Consider the following 20880-nt stretch of genomic DNA (forward strand, 5'->3'; position numbering starts at 1 on the left):
GGTGCTCAGCAATATTTGGAAAGGGCCGTCATGGGCAGACGGAGTCACACTCGTTCCTTGGCAATTCTTGATATAGACTTTATCACTAGGGTGGAAATCATGCAGTGAAAAGTCCAAAAGCCCAGTCTATACCACAATCTAGCTTCATGAAGTTCTCTCGAGTCTATTTTGTAGTTTCAATATGTAAGAAGCAACAAATGTGTCTCCTCTCAGCGAAGATGTATGTACTGGGAGGGGGGGAAGGTTTTGCTTTAATAAAACAGTATTTCATAAAGAAAAATGTGTGATTCCCTCCTTGGTCTTTTCTACAGATGAAATAAAGCCAAGGAAAGAACATCTGGTAAGTCTCAAAGTACAGTTTACCAACTATTTTCTTAAGTTCTTTGTTATGCACTCAACCTTATATGAGCCTCAGGGATAGTAGAGGATATAAAAGTTAAGTGAATCCCAAAGGTAGAGTAGATTTTGAAAGTACGGTATCAGTAAAATGAGACCTGCTATGAGAATCAGCATGAGCCAGTGGGCCAAATTGGGAAATAATCTCTTTAAGAAGTATTTTAGAAAAAAAAAAGGCAGCTGTATGTAGCCTTAGGTCCAGGAAAAACTTCAACCCCATGACTAAACTGATCAACAATAATTGGAAAGAATCTATAATGGCCATCCTTGAGCATGTCTTTAAAATCAATTTTCAAATTTTCAAATGGAGTATATGCCAAGGGGCATCTTCTGAATACAACATTATGGAAAGCATGTTAGACACTTGACAGGTTGTGCCAGCAGAAAAAATACAAGCTGCAACAGGGATGGTTCCAGGGGCAACCCAAGACTGTCTTACTGTGTCCACTATTTCATGGGTGCCAAAGTTCCAAAAGTGCGAAAAGACATACCTAGTGATGAAACTCCAGGGCAGGAGAAGCTTGACTTCCATGGTCACCCAGATCCCAGAGACCTGTTTTGTTTTATACTACTGTTTCTACCTCTTGATCTTTGCGTTTATTGTGGACTGAGTTGAAATTGTCATAGAGAAGAGGAAGAGAGAAGTTTTCACTGTTGACTGTCATGAGGTAAAACACATGGGCTCTATTCTTTATCCAAGTAGGAGCTCTGTTCCCTTACAACCACAAGTACTAGGGCTCCTCCTTGCCCTTTGCTACCATTACATCCCCTCTTAATTTTAAATCCTAGATCCATTTTCTTTTTGAAACACTGATTAGTAAGATCACCTTTTTATGGCAATACAAACATCCTCATGGTTCCTGGAGTCTCTGCAGTGAAGTGAAAGGTGGAGCTGGCTGAGCTAGTTGGATAAGGGCAAAGAAGGTTTGGCCTCTTGTTTAACTTTCTCCTTTTTCTTATCACTCCTTTCATTTTCTTAATCCTTTCCTTTAAAAAAAAACACATGGGGAAATACCTTTGATTTTACCTGTGTTCTTCTCATATTATTCTAGGCAGTGTTTATGAAAATATTTATGGGACTTGTAGAGATTAGGAAGATTCCCTGGATCCACCAGGGCTGCTCCTGCTAGAGCTCTATTGGTTGTTTCTTTAACAGCTGTTTTTCCTTGCGGTGAGAGCAATGTGCCCATTAAGTATGTAACACCTTTCCAGGTGGGATTATGCCCTCTGAAAATAGCCTGGAATTGAGTGATGACAGCTCAGGATCTTCATCAAATTTTGGGGTATCTATCCTTTCTCCAGGTGAAGACATCAGAAAGGTAATAGATGGTAATAGAGCCAGAACTCCTGTAATTAGATCTTGAACTAACCTTTCTCAAAGAGGGAGTATGTCAGTAGGCTGATCCCTTGGTGATTCATAAGAGATTGGATTTCTTTGCATTACAGAGACAGAATAATTAGGAGGAGAAGAAGGACAGAGCCTATCAGAAAGGGCCTCTCAGCAAACCCAATAGTTTATTTGGTAAGAACAATAAGAATTTTCTGTAGCCATCCTGATTTTCCTGTTTCTACCTAAATAGATAATAATTTAAAAAAACAATTCAAGGCCAAAACCATTCCTCAGCTAAATCCTTAGCACTTTGAGACCAAATTTCACATAGCTTAATGATGTGTCCTTTTCTCATGACTGCTTGCACTGGGAATTTCCCTTGGTCCCAAGACCTTAGAAATTTTTCCAAGGGTGTTCTATCAGGAATACTGTTAGTGTTTCCTATAATTTACAACTTACTACCCTTACTACCCTAATTTTCCAATAATTAGAGCTATCTCTGTGCCACAGAAGTTTTCTTGCTTTTTGCCAGTCAAAATCAGAACTGATCTGTACACATTTAAAAAAATCAAAAATCAAATCCAGAATTCATTTGCCAAGTTTTGTTTTTGTTTTAAATCTAAACACTTTAGAGACACTACTTGTAAAAATGATTGTTCTCCTTTCAAAAGGAAATCCTTGGCTCTCAAGAAGACCAAATCCTCTTCTCTATTTGTGGGAAAATTTGCTCTGCACATAGAAGAGATTCTCCCAGCTACGTGACAGGCTGCTGTATCTGCTCTATCACCTATAAGTCAGAATCTGTCATTCAGAACAAGCTACAAGTGAAACAGGAGGACAAACAAGTCTGCACACTGAATATATATCGGCAGTCAGTTTCCGTCTCTTGAAAGAGCTCCAAATTCTACTTTCTAAGAGTCTCTGCTAAGTTACACAAAAATTCAAAACAAAACAGATACAGAACATTTAAACATAGAAAAACCTCAAAAACCTCTGGGGTCTTTAGATGCTAAGATTTTTTTTTTAATTTTAGGCTTGAATAGTAAAACTTAAATATGTAATAAGAAAAGAAAAAGAAGCATCATAAACTTAAATATTAAAACAAACATAAAATAAGAAAAGAAAAAAATAGGTCACATGCCCAGCAGAATGTAACAGAGGAGTCAAAATATATAGCAATAATTTTCCACTTCAAGAAAGCTTATACATTGAATAGGATGTGTTATTTTGAAAGTTGTCCATCTTTTCTTTGCTCCCTTATAGGTTTTCTTTTGTTCTCTACTGGGCACTTTTTACTTTGTTCTTTTTTCTCCCTTTTTCCCCCTGCTCCTCCCCTCAGGCTGCAACTAAGTGTTGATATACTTCAATGTGGATATTGATATACACTTGAATATATACGTGTATACAAATAAATATACACGCACATAAACACACACACACACATGCATGTATATGAACATATACTTTACCTAAGAGATTCTACTCCTAATCTTTGTTTTTATCTTTGTGTTTATCTCTTATTTCCTATCCCTCCTGACTCCTCTTCTTTACTTCTTTTTTTTCATATAAAAACTGCATTCTCTTTATTCTGCATACTTTAATTTCAGAACAAAATAAATATTAACAGCCCCCAATACACAACATCCTACTCCCCAGATCAGGAGAGGGGGAACAGGGAACCTATAAGTCCTGCCCTAGTACACTGGAAAATAGGAGGGGAAAAAAAAAAACACTAGACATTGGCAGATGGAGCCAGGCAAGGACAGGACCTCTACTGCTGCTGTAGGAAAACACAGGGAGCTATACAGAGGGTGGGGTCTGATGCAGAGGTTTGTCTAATCCACCTCCCTCCATGTGGGATGCATCTTCATGTACTCGAAGTGGGGGGATCTCATCAGGAACAGCGGCACTGGGTTCTTCTGCTGTCACCTCATCTTTATCGATGCCAAGACCTAGCTTAATCATGTGGTAAATTTTATTTGAGTGAGTCTGAGGATCTTCAAGGAAGAAACATAAAGACAGCAAAGCTTTCTGTAGCACTACCAGGTCTTTCTCAGCCTTGTCATTCTTGTCAGCCTCAGCCGTCTGCCTGAGAGTCTCCACAATAGGGTGATCTGGGTTTATTTCCAGGTTCTTCTTGGCCATAACAAAACCCGTTGTGCAATTGTCTCTCAATGCCTATGCTTTCATGATGCGTTCTATGTTGGTTGTCCAACCATGTGTGCTGGCAACAATGCATCAGGATGAAGACACCAGCCAACTGGAGACTATCATTTTATCAGCCTTCTTATCCAGAATTTCCTTCATTAGCTTGCACAAGTTCTCAAATTTTGCCTTGCTCTACTCCATTTTTCCTTTTTTCCTTCATCCTCTGGAAGTCTAACCCTTTCTTAGTAACAGAGACAAGAGTCTTCTCATCAAATTCCTTTAGCTGTTGTACACAATATTTATCAGTGGGCCCTGTCATGTATACTTCTTCAAAACCACATTTCCATACCCATTCCACAAAAGCAGAATTGGCCATTTGTTCTTTGCTCTCACTAGTGATACAATAAATGCATTTCTGGGTTTCCCTCATTCTAGACGCATACTCAGGCAAGGAAGTCACCTCATCTCCTGACTGAGATGTGTGATAACATAACAGTTCAGGTAGACACTGCCTGCTGGTTGAGTCCTCATCAATTCCAAGCTTCAGGTTTTTCAAAAAGGCCTCATAGAACTCTCTTTGTCTTCTGCCAGATCAGAGAAAATCTCTAGACACTTCTTGACAATGATCTTATGGATGACCTTCAAGATTTTACTCTGCCACAACATCTCTCTACAAATGTTGAAGGTCAGATCCTCAGAGTCCACCACACCTCAGATAAATTAAGATACTCTAGAATAAGTTCATCACAACTGTCCATGATGAACACACGATGTACATACAGCTTGATTTTGTTTTGTTTTGTTTTGTTTTCAAAGAAATATAAAGAAGCCCAGTGGGGGATGAAGAGCAGAGCTCTGAATTCCAGATGACCTTCCACAGAGAAGTTCTTTACTGCCAAGTGATCTTTCCAGTCATTGGTGAAGCTCTTATAAAATTTGTCATATTCCTCTTGGCTGATGTCAGGGTTTCATGTCCTGATAGGCTTAGTCTTGTTCAGCTCTTCCTGATTAATGTATTTCTCCTTGATCTTCTTGGTTTTCTTCTTCTTGTCCCTGCCTTTATCTTCTTCATCATATTCTACATCTTCTATCTTGGGTTTCTCCTCACCTTTAGCTGGCTCTTCCTCTTATTTCTCTTTGTCTTCCTCTGTCTCATCATCACTGATTTCCCTCTCTCATACTTTCTCCAAATAAAGTGTGATGGGGTAGCCATTGAACCGAGAGTGCTTCTTTACAACCTCCTTGATTCACCTCTCTTCCAGATACTCTGTCTGGTCTTCTTTTAAATGTAAGATCATCTTGGTGCCCCCATGGTCAGCACGGACTGTGAAAGAGCCACCAGCAGAAGACTCCCAGGCATACTGTTCATCATCATTGTGCTTGGTGATGACAACTACCTTCTCTGCCACCAAGTAAGCAGAATAGAAACCCACACCAAACTGACCAATCATGGAGATGTCTGCTCCAGCCTGCAAAGCCTCTATGAAAGTCTTGGTGCCAAACTTGGCAATGGTACTCAAGTTATTAATCAAATCAGCTTTTGTCATGCAATGCCAGTGTCCACCAAAGTCAGAGTATGCTCTTGAAGGTTAGGGATGATGTCAATCTTCCGCTCTTTACCATTGTCCAACTCATACAAGGTCAGAGGCATTGGAAATGATCTATCAAAGGAAGATTTCCTTATTAGAATAAAATGTGTTGACAATCAAGGACATAAGCTGGGCAATCTCTGCCTGGAAAGCAAAAGTTTCCACCTTCTCCTCTCTATGCTGTACTTCCTCAGGCATCTTGAGTGGTTGTGGATAAGAAGGCCAGTTCAAGGAAGTGCTGAGTCCAGCAGCTCCAAAGTCCAGGTATCATGAGGAGCTTGGTACAAGAGCTCTTCAATTTTACTTCTACCCACTATCTTGCCCTCCTATTACTTAACCCACCTCCCTCCAACAATCCCTCCCTTATCCTCCTATTTCCACAAATCTACTTTTTTTTTAATGTACTCTTTTGACCTATTCCCTCACACTCCCCTCTAAGGATCCCTACCTAATCCTCCCAAGGATCCCTTCCTCCCTCCCATACATGAATTTGTGTGTGGTGTGTGTGTGTGTGTATTGTTCCCCCTTGAACCCATTCCCAATGAAAATAGGTTTCTAGAACTGCTAGCCCTCCTTCCCCATCTAATTCCCCTGTAGTAGTTCTTTCTCCTGCACCTCATTTGTATAAGATAATTACTCTCTTTAGCTGTTACTGAATGTTTTCCTTTTTGAAGTCATGTCATGCTCAGGTCTACCCCAATCTTTCTTATGAACTATCGAATTACTAATAACACTCTTAGACATACATTTTACATACATAAAAGGTATTAGTCTTTGGTATGTACCTTATATTTCTCTTGGCTCTTGTATGTCAAATCTTCTATTAAGTTCAGGTTTTGTTTTGTTTTAACAAAGTAGGGAAAATCTGACAATTCATTAAATGTCCATTTCTTTTCATTCAGGATTATGCTTAGCTTTGCTGGGTATAATATTTTCTGCTGTAAGCACAGTTCTTTTGCTCTTTGATATATAGTGTTCCAATAGCTGTAGTCTTTTAGTATTGCCACTGTTAGGTCTTGTGTCCTTCTAACTGTGGCACTGTCATATATAATTTTTTTTTCTTCTTGCTCATAATATTTTATCCTTGAGCATGGGGTTTCAGAATTTGACCATAACATTCCTGTGAGTTTTCCTTGTCGGATATCTTTCACTGGTGATATGTGGATTTTTGCTATTTCTACTTTCTCCTCTTCTTTTAATGCTTCAGGACAATTTTCTTTTATTATTTCTTGTATTATTGTATCAAGATTATTTTTTTTTATCATAGCTTTCAGGTAGTATGATTATTCTTATGTTTTCTCTTGATCCGTTCTCCAGATCAATTATTTTTCTTATGAGTCCTTTCACATTCTCTTCTATTTTTTTTTCATTTTTTTCATATTTTGTTTTTTTTATTTGCTGATCTCTTACACCTTTGCTGGCTTCCCCTTGCCCAATTCTGATTTTCAAGGAGTCATTTTCTTCCTTAAAATTCTGGATCTCTTTTTCTAATTTGTTGACTTTCTTTTCATAATCTTATTTTTTCTTGAATTGCTCTTTTTTCCCCTCAATCTCTCTCATTTGATTTTTAAATTTTTTTTAAGTTCTTCTACGAGTTCATTTGACATTACCCTTTGGGGTAGAAGAGTTTCTTTGCTTCACTATCCTCTTCTGAAGATGAACCCCAGTCTTCTCTATTCCTCTAGTAATTCTCTATGGTTGGATTCTTTCTCCTTTGCCTGTGATTTTTTTTTTTTTGTAACAGCTTAATTTTTGTAATCACCTCTGGTCCTGTGTAGAGGATGGTGCCTCTGGCCTCAGATCCTCCTTCAGTTCTCCTCTCTGTCCTTGAACCCAAACAAAGACCTCCAGCTTCCTGAAAGTGCCCACAGCCAGCACATCCCTGCCACTTCTTCTGCACTCACCAGGCATGTGCCGGTTTCTTCTTGCTCCCTCCCCAATCCTTGAAGGTCTCCATAGCAGAGCTGAATCTGACATTCATTGTCAGCAAAAGTTCCCTTGATCTTTCCCAGCTCAGATGCCCAACTCCCCTTTCTCCAGGCATAAAATTTCCTTTGGCTAGGGCTCAGGCAGCCTCCCAACACAGCTAACCCCAGGGCTTGTCACTTACTGTTTAAGCAGTCCATAGCTTGGAGGTGTTTACTCTTCACAGGGATCTAATGTCATCCTAGGATTTTTCTTCAGATAGCCAATTGTCCCAGGAGGACCCCTCTTCTGTCCTTTCTCTTTGTCCCTCCTTTTATTTATTTTCATTGTTGTATATTTGCCCTGAGGTATTGTTTTACCTCTTTTGTGGAGGAAAATCTTGAGAGCTTGGAATTTTCAAACCTACTCCACCATCTTTCCAGAATCCTGGCTAAGACCTTACATATCTCTACAAATGATGTATCTGCCTTTAATAGGGCCTTCAACACTTAACAGGATAAATATTTCATCCTGCACCTGGGGTCCTGCTACTATGAACATAAAGAGTTGTGCTTTGCATAACAGAGAGTATTCTATATCCTGAAGGGTTTCTTGGATTGGGTAAAGGAGATTTATGTCATGCACACTAGATTCCCTTATTCAAAGTGCCAATATATTTCCTGAGAAGTTCAGTAAATGAGGTCAATTCATGGTAGCCAATGCACACATACTCAGGAAAAAAGCACTTAGCAAAGTTTCCTCCCTATCTTTCACCAAAGATGTGGAAGCTTAGCTTTTGCCAGTTGGGGAAATCACTATCACTTTACTTCCCTACACTCTTTGCTGGTTGCAATAGAACCTCTATTTGTGGGGAAAGATTCTGTTAGAGTTCTTTTCTCCTGCAGAAATTTTCCTATCAAAATTGATAAGGGGAGAAACAGAATTAATCAGCTAAATCAGACAAAGGAACAGGAAGAATTCCCCAATTGATATACACCAAAGGAAGGTCCCCTAGGTTTCCCCAAGCAAACAAAATAAAGAAACTTTCTAGGGCCTACCTGGGCTTAAAGAAAATTTGGATCTGACTTAAATTCAATACAGGCAGATTCCAACCTCCAGAGGTGGTCCCTTGAAGTAGAATCCTCAGTGAAATTGTTATGTGCCCTGGGAAAGTTTCCAAAAAGTTCCCCTGGAAATGAGAGTCCTGCAATCACATCCTGCTGGGGCCATAAATTGTCACGAATGACATCTGTGAATAAGGGAATGTGAGGCAGAAAAAAAAATTCAGAGTACCATCAATTTATTAGTTATGCCTAGCTGTTTGCCAAAAAAGTAGGTCCAAGACCACCTCAGTTCTTCTAAGGACACCACTGTGAGTTTACAAAGCATTTTATAGGCATAAATGAAGAACATCAAACAATAAATAAGGAACATTGATCCCAAAGTGAGGAATCTGACCTTGATTGACATGAGTGATTCCCATTTCTGACTGGTTGGGAAAATACAGGACTTTCCATTGTCCTCATGGAAGTCTATCTTGGGTAATCATCCTTTACAAGAATATGGAATTTTCACTGGAATGGAAGACTTTGACAAGTGAGCAACATTTAAGGTGTGGGCATTCCTATCCTTATGTGACTTATGTTTGATCATGGAAAGACTACGATTTATGATTCACAGCAGAGCTCTTAATAGTAATGAGGAACTTAGCTTGTCAAAAGCTTTTAATAGAAATGGGGAACTTATATTTTCAGCTGATCTCCACAAGAGCTCAGCTGTTCAGAAACGGGGAAGTTGGCTAAAGGAAGATAGCTACAGCCAATGTCCTCTCTCTCTCTCTCTCTCCCCCACACACACACATCTCTTAACCTATAAAAGTAAAACTATATATATGTAATTAAAGAAGCTCTGGAATTTGATTATGATATTCCCATGAGTTTTCATTTTGGCATCTCATTCAGGAGGTAATTGATACATTTTTTATATTTCTATTTTAGACTCTGGATATAAGATATAAAGGCAGTATTCCTTTATAATTTCTCAAAATATGATATCTAGGTATTTTTTTTAAATTATGGCATTCTATAGTCCCAAACTCTTAAATTATCTTTCCTCAACCTATTTTACAGGTCAGTTTTGTGATGTGATAGTTCACATTTTCTTCTCTTTTGTACAATTCTTTTGGTCTTTTTTAATTTTTTCTTGAAGTCTCCTGGAGTCATTAGCTTCCACTTGCCTAATTCTGATTTTTAAGGAACTATTTTCTTCAGGAACTTTGGCACCTGTTTTTCCATTTAGTCAATTCTGCTTTTTAAAGAGTTTTTTTTTTAATGAGGTTTTGTGGTGATTTTACTTTTTGGCCATTTCTCTTTTCAAGGAGTTGTTTTTTCAGTATATTTTGTGCCTTTTTTTAACCAATCTGTTAATTCTCTTTTCATAATTGTTTTGCATTTGCTCTCATTTCTATTCTCAATTTTTCTTCTACCACATTTTGAATTTAAAATCATTTTTTTTAGTTCATTCCTTTAGAAATTCTTGTTGGGCTTGAGTCTGATTTTCATTTTTTTTTCCTTTGAGGTTTTGTTTGTAACTCTTTTCACATTGTTGTCTTTTTCTGATTTTTGTCTTCATCTTCCCTATCACCATAATAGATTTTTGTGGTCAAGTTCTTTTGTTATTTTTTTTACTCATTTTTCCATTCTATTTCTTGATTTTGAACTTATGTTAAAGTTAGGTTCTCATCACCTCTAAGTGTGTGGGGGAGTGGGAAAGGCTTTCCCAAAGCTCTGGGAGGTTGTAAGGTTTTATATTTCCAAGGTAGTATGACCCCAGAAGAGATGTGATCATTGCTCTCTTGGTCTGTCCTGTGGTCCTTATCTAGGTAGTGAATCTGTTACCTTACAAACACAAGAATTAGTGCTCCTCTTTGCAATGTAACTGCAACCAGGGCCCTTCATCCCTTGCAACTACAAGCATTCTTCTCTGTTTCTGACCCAAAACTGGATATGGGCAATGAAATTGCCAAACTGGTCCTATGCCCAGTTCTAGCCCATGAGTTTCCTGTACTCTGTTTCTAAACAGTTATCTAATCGCCTTACTGTCTCTGGGTTGAGAGCTCACAAAGCTGCTGCTGTTGCTACTGTCACTGCTGCTGTAAAGGCCCATAGCTCGTGTTGCCATTGTGTGAACTCCAAGTAATCCCCTACCTTAGTGTCACAGATCTCACTTTCTGACCTCCTAAATTGTCTTGATCTGGAAAATTATTTCATCCCTACCATTCTGTTGGCAATGTCACTCTAGAATTTATTTTATGGAGGGGAATGTTGAAAGAGCTCAAATGGGTTATTGCCTCTACTCCACAATCTTGGATCTGTCCCCGCGTTAGTCATTCTTAGATACATATAGTTGATCCTAATTATTCATGGATTCTGTATTTGTGAATTCACCTATTCACTAAAATTTGCTTTTAATTTTAAAATCAATACCTGGGAAGGTTTTGTGGTCACCCACAAACATGGTCACAATAGCAAAAAAAAATTGAGTTGCCCAATGTTCAAGTTCCCTATGTTTGAATGCAGCCTCAAATTAAACATCTAATCTCTACTGTGTTCATCCCTTATGCTGAGAGGCATACGGATTTGAGGAGAAAATCCAAATAGATAATGTCAACACAATTTTTCAAGCCAGTGCAGGAATGAAAATGACTGAAGTCATCAATAAGTCAGGAGAGCCAAAAGTCGAATTGCCATCCTTATTAATGTCTTTCTCTTCTGCAGAATAAGTTCCACTAACCTCTCTCTTGGTTTTCATGGGACAAGCCAAGGTCAAGAGATGTAACCATATTATTCATTGCCCCATCACATATTTTGCAGTTCATTTAAAAATATTTTATTTAATATTTTTATAAATTTTAAATGTTTAATCTTTAAAAAATATCAGGATTTTATATTCCTGTTCTACACAATATGAAGTATGTGTTCACAATACTGTATGTGTTTATTGTATCATTATTGTATGGTTACACTGTATGAAATTATACATATATGTGTATATAAGGTATTTCAGCAGAAACACACCTAAGATAAGGCTATTATTCATTGATGAAAATGTTGTCACTAGCAGCTTGCCGGAAACTAACACTTTATTTCTCCTAGGAGCAATAGTTCACTGTGCACTAATTCAGTGTTCTCAGTGACTATTTAGAACATAACCACTCCAAATGATGAAAACCAACTATACATAGTAAGGGATCCTCCACATATTATCAGGATAATTATTAGGCTTTATCATTAATTTGGATGTATAAATTCTAGACAAGTAGCAATGCCTGCCAATTTGAATTCAATTGGAAGTTAGTGTCACCACACAATTTTTTTTTTCATTTTGTAATATTTCTCTTTTCAGGCATGATCTCAATAATCCCACCATATCCCTGAGGAAAATGGCTGGTTAGTAACATTCCTATTTTACAGATGAATGGCTAGATGATTTGAGGCAGCATGCAGATTTTACTGGTCAAAAGTGACTGTGTAACTCAAGAATGAGAAAGTGATTTTATAAGATGAGAACACTAGTGGAGAGAACAGCTGTTTGAATGGATAGGATGTGGCATAGAAATTCAGTTTCATAAGCTTATGCTATCAAGTGCATTATTTTTGTTATTGATGTTGCCAAATTATTTAAGTAAGTAAGCAAAAAAAGTATTGGTTTTTTTATTCAACAACAAATATTTAATATCCTCTGTGCATAGCACTTTTCCTACATACTGCTTATCTTACAAAACAGTTTTAATACTTTCTACAAATCATTGGAAGCACTAGGAATAGGAAGCAGGTTTTCTGACAAAAATTCAAAGTAATACCTTAGAATATTCTACTATGCTTCTCTTGACATACAAATTGTCACAAGTGTATATGAATTATGAACATTGGAGCAAATGTACAAGAACCATCTCTTTGAAGGCATTCTAGCTGTTGTCCTAAAAAGAAAGGTTTCATTTCTTTCACTTCTAGCCACATGACATTCCCATGCCACAAGTTGGAGCAACCCTCATGCTACATTGATCAGGTTAGAATTAAGAAAATACACATTATAATAGTATGTCATAACTTCTCAGGGCTCTAGTCAACTCTCTAAGAATATAAAAACAGAGAAAGCACTAATCCACATGGGTAAAGACAGTTTCCTTACCAGAAATTCCTTGTATCATTGAAATCACAGGTCTGGTGCCTATTTTTATTCAACAAGTAAAGTATTTTGAGATTGAAAAATCCCATGGAAATTATATTGTAACTTCATAGAATGATAATATTGAGACACTCTAGATATACTCTCCCAATCCGCATGAACTAGTAGCAGGGCAGGTCCATTTATCCAATAAACTCAACTATTTTTTTAAACTTTGTTTAGAATCCACAAGGAAATATTTTTTTAAAAAAGTATGCCTCTAAATCTCTGCTGGTCATATCTCCGCATCATGGTCTTAGAGGTCTCTCTCTGAAGGGCAGTAGCTTTTTTTTTCCCCTGGTATTATCAGCTTAAGTCTCTCTTCCAGTATATCTTTACTCTCCAGTAAAACCATAATCTCCCCTATATCATTGTCTTACCAATTGATTAGCACCCCAATATCATCTAACCAATTCACATTCTTGAGGTTTTTTGTTTTTTGTTTTTTGTTTTTTTGTTTTTTTGGGTTTTTTTTGGTGAGGATAAGTCAGCTAATTTCCAGAACTACTTGCTGTCCTGGTTATAGAAGAAACATTAATAACTCAAAAGGTGGGCAGCACCTACTCCTGCCAGAAATAACCCTCAGGCATAGACCAACCAAATGATCAATCTGTAGGACTGGCCACTGCCACTAAAATATTTGACTTATGAATGGACTTTGGGGTAGTCTGAACTATTTGGAGATGAGGAAGGTGGGAAAAAGTGGCCTGGGACAGGCTGAATGCATAACCAAAAGAGCCTAAGAAGATGTTTTGAGGTTACATTTATTTCTTTGTTTAACTTACAATCCACCAGAATAAAGTAAAAATGGTGCTATTTTAGCTCCCTTTATGTCATTTGGGTTGTAGACAGTAATAAATCTCCAATTTATGGTCACGGCATTAAAAGGTTGATCATCATTGGCTCTTTATATATTAGATGATGATAAGAAATATTCCACCTTTTATCTCCAGATAAAAGGACTGAGGAGGGGTTAGCAAAGTTTCCTGTTGATGCCAATCACTTGGCATCCTCATAAAATATGCCCTGGATATTATAAATATGTACATGTATACATTTACATGCATAGATACATACATATGTATAAATGTATTATACATATGCACACATTATGTTTAATTTTACATTCAAATTAGATGCAGCATGTGTAATTACATTGTTAAATAATGGTACTTTTATCCACATTTTATCTACCAGATACAAATTTTTAACTTTGGATTATACAACCTCCAATAGATCTTAGAAAAGAGATCATAATAAATCTCAAAGCATTCAATATGGAAGAAATTTATCTGTTATTTGTGTTGTGTTTTATTAGTGTCTTGTGCTACAATTCTGAAACTAGAGAGGAAGAATTTTCTGTGACTGCAAATAAAAAAAGATATGTAGCTTTAATTTATGATAAACAGAATACTTATTAATTATTACTTTATATGCATCTATTCTTAGTAATAGATACACGTAGACACTTGTGCAAACCTATATACTAAAAAAGTGTGGATAATACTTAATGACTTTACAAATCATAAGCCTTTAAGCTAAACATGTATAAAAAATTTTTAAGGAATTGGCAAATAAGTATTGGATTGTTTTGCACTGTAGGGTTGAGCAACCTTGTCTCTGAGATGTTTTTTCTTTCTTTTTTTTTTCACAATGCTGCTGGCAAAACACATCTCTATTGCTCTTTTATTATAAAACTGTTTCATCACTTTGAGTTATTTAGTCATCTCTAACTCATGAAACCAACAAGGCAGATCAATTTGCATTTTATGTATATCTGCTCTCTCTCTATATATATGCATAGTGTATTCCCTAGCTGTAGAAGTACACATATACAAATATCAACAAATAAATCAGTGGGTATAAGAGTATTTATTCCCACTCCCTTTAATAGCTATGAGGAAATTTCAGCTGTAAGCTAATGTGAAAAGCTGTATTCAGTAACAAAGTATATGTAGTCATAAAATGATGGCTTAAAAAAATCCCAAAGAATTCATACAGTATTTAACTATCAGGACTCTCAAAAACAAGGAAACCAGACAGTTGCATAAGAAGTGTATGGATAGGAAAGGTGGGATATGGTTATATATTGAGAGCTACAGCTAATTTTATGGCTGTCAGTTGACTCTCTAAAATCATGAGTCAATTAAGTGAAAATAATTTATATGAATCCTTTTGTGTTTCTTTTTTCTCCCTAAATTTAATTTCCATAATAAACCAAGATAAGATCAAAGGGATTTTATTTGAAAGGAAGTTTGGGGTCCAAAATAGAATGTTACACTTGACTTGAGACCTGAGCTCAAATTCTGCCTGAGATAATTATTTGCTATATGAACTTGGACAAACCACTTAATATGTCTAAGCCTCAATTTACTCATCAGTAACATGAAGATGACAATAGTACTTGCATCTTGGGATTACAGTGAGGATCATAAGAGATAACATTATATAAAGTGCTTTGAAAACTTTGAGTATCATTATACATCATAATAAAAGATAAGAATTTTTTAAAATGTTGAACAAAATTAGTAATATAAGATATAAAACATAATGTAAAATAAAAATATAAAGTAAGAGAGAGAGAAAAAAAGTATAAAACTGGGAATTTACCTAGACACCCCTGTTTTCCCTCCTCATCTCATTCTACTCAGAAGTCATTCCTCATCTCCTCAACCCCTTTCTAAGAGAAAAAAGTGACACTTTACTTAGTCAAAGCAAAGGCCTCCACATACACCCTTGATCCCAACCCCTCTTATATTTTCCAGCAAATTGACAACCATATTATCCCCCCAGGAATCTTTCTAATCTTCAATATCTCCCACCCACCCTACTGGCTCTTTTTTCTATTGTCACTCAGCCCTACATCTTTCCAAACCTTAAAAAACATCTGACTTGATCAAACCATCTCAACTATCAACTTATATATTTCTCCTCCCCTACTCAATCAAACTTTTTTTTCTCATTTTGTTTTATTGATATGTATTTTTTTTTACATTTCAAACATTTCCAGATTATTCCCATCTCTTGTAACAAAGCTAAAAGATTAAGCAACACTAGTGACCTCATCTGAAAGTGCCTGCAATACCCACACTTGTAGCCAAACTTAACCTCTCTATTTTTGTTTTTATTTGAATGAATAGAAATCAAAGTAACAGCAGAAAAAATAAAATGTTAAATAAATTTTTAAAATACAAAAAAAAAAGAAATGAAATACTTAGAGAAATTTGCTAGGAAGATTTTTTTCCCCCAGTTAACTGTTTCTCTTTTAATCTTAGCTTTATTGGAGTTGTTTAAGCAAAACCTTTTAAATTTTATGTAATTAAAGTGATCTGTTTTATCTTCTATAACCCTCCTTATGCATTTTTCCCTTTATTTCTTCAATTTGTTTGTGATATGTCTTTTATCTAGGTTTCATAAATATTTGGACCTTATTTTAAGGTATAAGGTGTTGGTCTAAATTTAATTTGTTCCACGCTGTTCAATTTTCATATATTGTTTTGCAGTGTATTTCAAGAAGTGATATTTCTAGGACTCTTTTATTCTCACTTTTTCATTACTATCCCTTAAAATTCTTATAACGTCCTTATAAAGTTTGTTATTTTCCCTAGTTTTATAAAGTAGGCTTTCAGAGGTTTGGTATTAAAAAAGCAAACTAATGGGTGTGACAATTTTATCTTCATTATATTGACTTATTCTATCATGAGCAATTAATACTTTTCCAATTATTTAGGTGTTTCTTTTATTTTTCTTTCCTGAGCAAAATCAGTTTATTAACAAGGATGGGTATGGCTGGCAACAAAGTGAGTAGATAGCCACCTCAGTGAAGACTGAAAGGGTCTTTTTTATTAATTTATTTTGATTTATCAACAATTACTTCCATAAGCTTTTGAGTTTTAAATTTTTCTCCTCTTCCCTCCCTGTCTCCTCCCAAGATGGCTCACAATAGGATATGGGCTATACATATACATTCCTATTAAACATATATTCACTTTAGTGATGTCATAAGGAAAAATTAGAACCAATAGGAGGAAACAGCAGAAAGACTAACAAAACAAAGGGAAAAAATAGCAAATAGTGTGCTTTGATCTGCATTCAAACCCTATAGTTCTTTCTTCTCTCTGGATAGCATTTTCCATCATGAGACCTTTGGAGATGTCTTAGATTCTTGCATTACTGAGAAGGGGTAAGTCTATCAATGTTAGTCATTGCAAAACATGGCTGTTACTGTGTACAATGTTCTCCTGGTTCTGCTCACTTCACTCAGCATCAGTCCATACAAGTCTTTCAATGTTTTTCTGCTCATCATTTCTTACATCAAAATAGTATTCCATCACATTCTGATACCACAACTTGTTCAGCCATTCCCCAATTGATGGACATTCCCTCAATTTCCAATTCTTTGCCACTACAAAAAGAGCTGCTATAAATATATATATATATATATATATATATATATATATATATATATATATATATATATATATATATATATATATATATATATATATATTATATATATATATATATATATTTTTACATGTGGGTCCTTTTCCCATTTGTATGATCTCTTGGGATACAGCCCTAGGAGAGATGTTGCTGGGTCGAAGGGTACGTACATTTTTATAGCCCTTTGGGCATAGTTCCAAATTGCTCTCCAAAATGGTTGCATCATTTCACAACTCTACCAACAATGCATTAGTGTTCCAATTTTCCCACATCTTCTCCAACATTTATCATTTTACCATTTTGTCACATTGCCAATCTGATAGGTGTGATGCAGTACCTCAGAGCTGTTTTGATTTGCATTTCTCTAATGATTAGTGATTAATAGCATTTTTTCATATGACTATAGATGGCTTTAATGTATTCATCTGAGAACTGCCTGTTCATATATTTGACCATTTATCAATTGGGGAATAACTTCTATTCTTATAAATTTGACTTGATTTTCTATATATTTTAGAAATGAGGCCTTTATCAGAGACGCTGGTAGTAAAAAATCTTTCCCAGTTTTCTACTTCCCTCCAAATTTTGGTTAAATTGGCTTTGTTTCTGCAAAAACTTTTCAATTTAATGTAATCAAAATTATACATTTTTCAATTCATGTTCTTTATCTCCTGTTTGTACATGAATTCTTCTGTTCTCCATAAATCTGACAGGTAAACTATTCCTTGCTCTCCCAGTTTGCTTATAGTATCAGCATTTATATCTAAATCATGAACTCATTTTGACTTTATTTTGGTATATGGTGTGTGAGATTTTGATCTATGCCTAGTTTTCTGGTTTTCCCAGCAGTTTTTGTCAAATAGTGAATTCTGATCCAAGAAGCTAGGGTACAGAACAGAGGACAGAAAGGAGGCTAGCAGCCAGCTATCTCCCAAGAAGCAAATTACCACAGTAGCCTGTTGTTTGATAAACCAAAATATACCAGATATTGGGGCAAGAATACAGAAAACTATGTATAAAATTGGACAGTAGCTTGGCAGAAACCAGGCATAGACAAATACCTCATACTATAGACCAAGATAAACTCAAAATGGGTACATGATTTGGATAAAAATGGTTATATCATAAGACAAGCTGTGAACTAGACTAACTATTATGAAGAACAATGTGAAACTATGCCCAAAGGTCATTAAACTATGCATACCCTTTGAACTATAAATACTACAATTATTGCCATACTCCAAGAAGCTCAAAGAAAAATGAAAAGGGCCCATATATACAAAAATACTGATAGCAGCTCTTTTTGTGGTAGCAAATTAGAAATTGAGGGAAACCCCATCAATCGGGGATTGTTAATCAAGTGGGAAACATCATGGATACCATCATGCTATAAGAAATGATGAACGGATGGTTTCTGAAAAACAAAGGTAGATTTGCATGAGCTGATACAAAGTGATTATACAGTAACAGCAATATTATAAAGATAATCAACTATGAAATAATGTGATAGATACAATGATCCACCACAACTCCAAAAGCCTCATGATATAAAATGTTATGAATTTTCAGTTAAAAAGCTCAGAACTCAGACTTGCTTCAGCTCTCCCCCAAACCCCTCCAAATACCTATAAAAATGGCTCTAAACATATTCTAAAGCAGCAGAACACACAAAAAGACAGAATGAAGCAAATTTTCAGCCCAAGAAAACCTGGATGGTTGATCAGAAAGGTATATCAGGATGGGCAGGGAGAAGAGTGCAGTTTGGCATGGGCTTAAAGGCCACAGCAAACCTGGAGCAGGCCTCAGAGGACTGAATCTAGGGCAGCTGTGGTGGTTTCTAGACTTCTCAACCCAAGAACGCCAAAGACAACTTAGAAGGTCAGTGGGAAATGCCTGTTTCTGTGGTGCTGTGAGAGAGCTAGGTGGTTTCAGTTCCATTCCCCAAACATGGCCCTCTTGAGCTTCTGGCCCACAGGCTGAGGAGGAATTGACTGGCTGATCAGAGGGAGATTGTAAGGATCTCTTTGTGAGTGCTGAGGCAGGAATCTCTTGCTTTGCCCATGCTTGGATCTGGATCACAGTTCTAGGTGGCAATCCTGTGCCAAGGTGGAGTGATGGCATGGTGGAGCTTATAGTAGCTGTGAGGATGAAGCCCTCCTCACAGTTCCAGGACAGAAAGGCATGTTTGTGGTCACTAATAGACCAGAGCACAGACCAGGAAACGAGTAAACACCTCACCCCTTATCATACCACCTTGGAAGAACTGAAAATTTACAGGTCCCCAGAAGTATCTCTGAAAATAGCTGCACAAACCCCCAAAGCTTGGGACAGTACAATCTCCACATTGTAAGCTTGAAAAAGAGTTTAAAACTCAAGTAGTTGGCTAGGATTATGAGCAAACCTCGCAAAAAAAGTCAGACTATGTTATTTTACTTTGGTGCCAAAAAAGATCAAAACATACAACCAGAAGAAGACAACACAGTCTAATCTCCTACATCCAAAGCCTCCAAGAAAAATATGAATCAGTCCCAGGCCTTGGAAGAGCTCGAGGGGGATTTTGAGAAGCAAGTAAGAGAAGTAGAGGAAAAAACAGGGAAGAGAAATGAGAGTGATGGAAGAAAATCATGAAAAACAGGTCAACAGCTTGCTAAAGGAGACACAAAAAAAAAAACTGAAGAAAATAACACCTTAAAAAATAGCCTAACCCAAATAGCAAAACAGGTCCAAAAAGCCAATGAGGAGAAAAATGCCTAAAAAGAAAAATTGGCCAAATGGAAAAGGAAGTCCAAAAGATTACTGAAGAAAATACTTCCTTAAAAATTAGAATGGAGCAATTGGAAGCTAGTGACTTTATGAGAAATCAAGACATTATAAAACAAATACAAAAGAATGAAAAAGTAGAAGACAATGTTATTGGACTATCTGAAAGCCATGATCAAAAAAAGACCCTAGATATCATCTTTCAAGAAATTATCAAGGAAAACTACCCTGATATTTTAGAACCAGAGGGCAAAATAGAAATTGAAAGAATCCACCAATCTCCTCCTGAAAGAGATCCCCAAAAGAAAACTCTTAGGAATATTGTAACCAAATTCCAGAGTTCCCAGGTTAAGGAGAAAATATTACAAGCTGCCAGAAAGAAACAATTCAAGTATTGTAGAAAATCAGGATAACACAAGATTTAGCAGCTTCTACGTTACAGGACCGCAGGGCATGGAATATAATATTCCAGAGGGCAAAGGAGATAGGATTTCAACCAAGAATCACCTACCCAGTAAAACCAAGTACAATCCTTCAGGGGAAAAAATGGTTATTCAGTGAAATAGAGGATTTTCAAGCATTCTTCATGAAAAGACCAGAGCTGAATAGAAAATTTAACTTTCAAATATAAGACTCAAGTGGAACATGAAGGGGTAAACAGGAAAGAGAAATCATAAGAGACTTATTAAGATTGAACTGTTTACATTCCTGCGTGGAAAGATGATATTTATAACTCATGAGACCTTAGTCAGTATTAGGGTAGTTGGAGGGGAAAAAAATTATATGTATGTAGATAGATAGATAGATAGATAGATAGATAGATAGATAGATAGAGGGCACAGGGGAGTTGAAGATTAAGGGGTCATATCTGGATAATAAAATTAAGGGATGGGAGAGGATTATATTAGAAGAAGAAGAAAGGGAGAGGTAGAACTTGGTAAATTATCGCACAAAAAAAAACAGAAAAGAAAAGGCTCTTACAGTGGAAGGGAAATGGGGGAAGGTGAGAGGGAAGGAGTGAATCTTATTCTCATAGGATTTGGCTTAAGGAGGGGGAAACATACACATTCAATTGGATAT

At 36.4% G+C, this 20880-nt stretch overlaps 1 pseudogene; it reads right to left on the reverse strand.

Moving 5' to 3' along the window:
* Window positions 1-3526: 3526 nt before the first annotated feature.
* LOC110217514 (heat shock protein HSP 90-beta pseudogene) lies at window positions 3527-5661 on the reverse strand (annotated as a pseudogene).
* Window positions 5662-20880: the final 15219 nt, after the last annotated feature.

This window comes from Phascolarctos cinereus, unplaced genomic scaffold (genome assembly GCF_003287225.1).
Source record: "Phascolarctos cinereus isolate Bilbo 61053 unplaced genomic scaffold, phaCin_HiC Scaffold_726;HRSCAF=1367, whole genome shotgun sequence".
NCBI lineage: Eukaryota > Metazoa > Chordata > Mammalia > Diprotodontia > Phascolarctidae > Phascolarctos > Phascolarctos cinereus.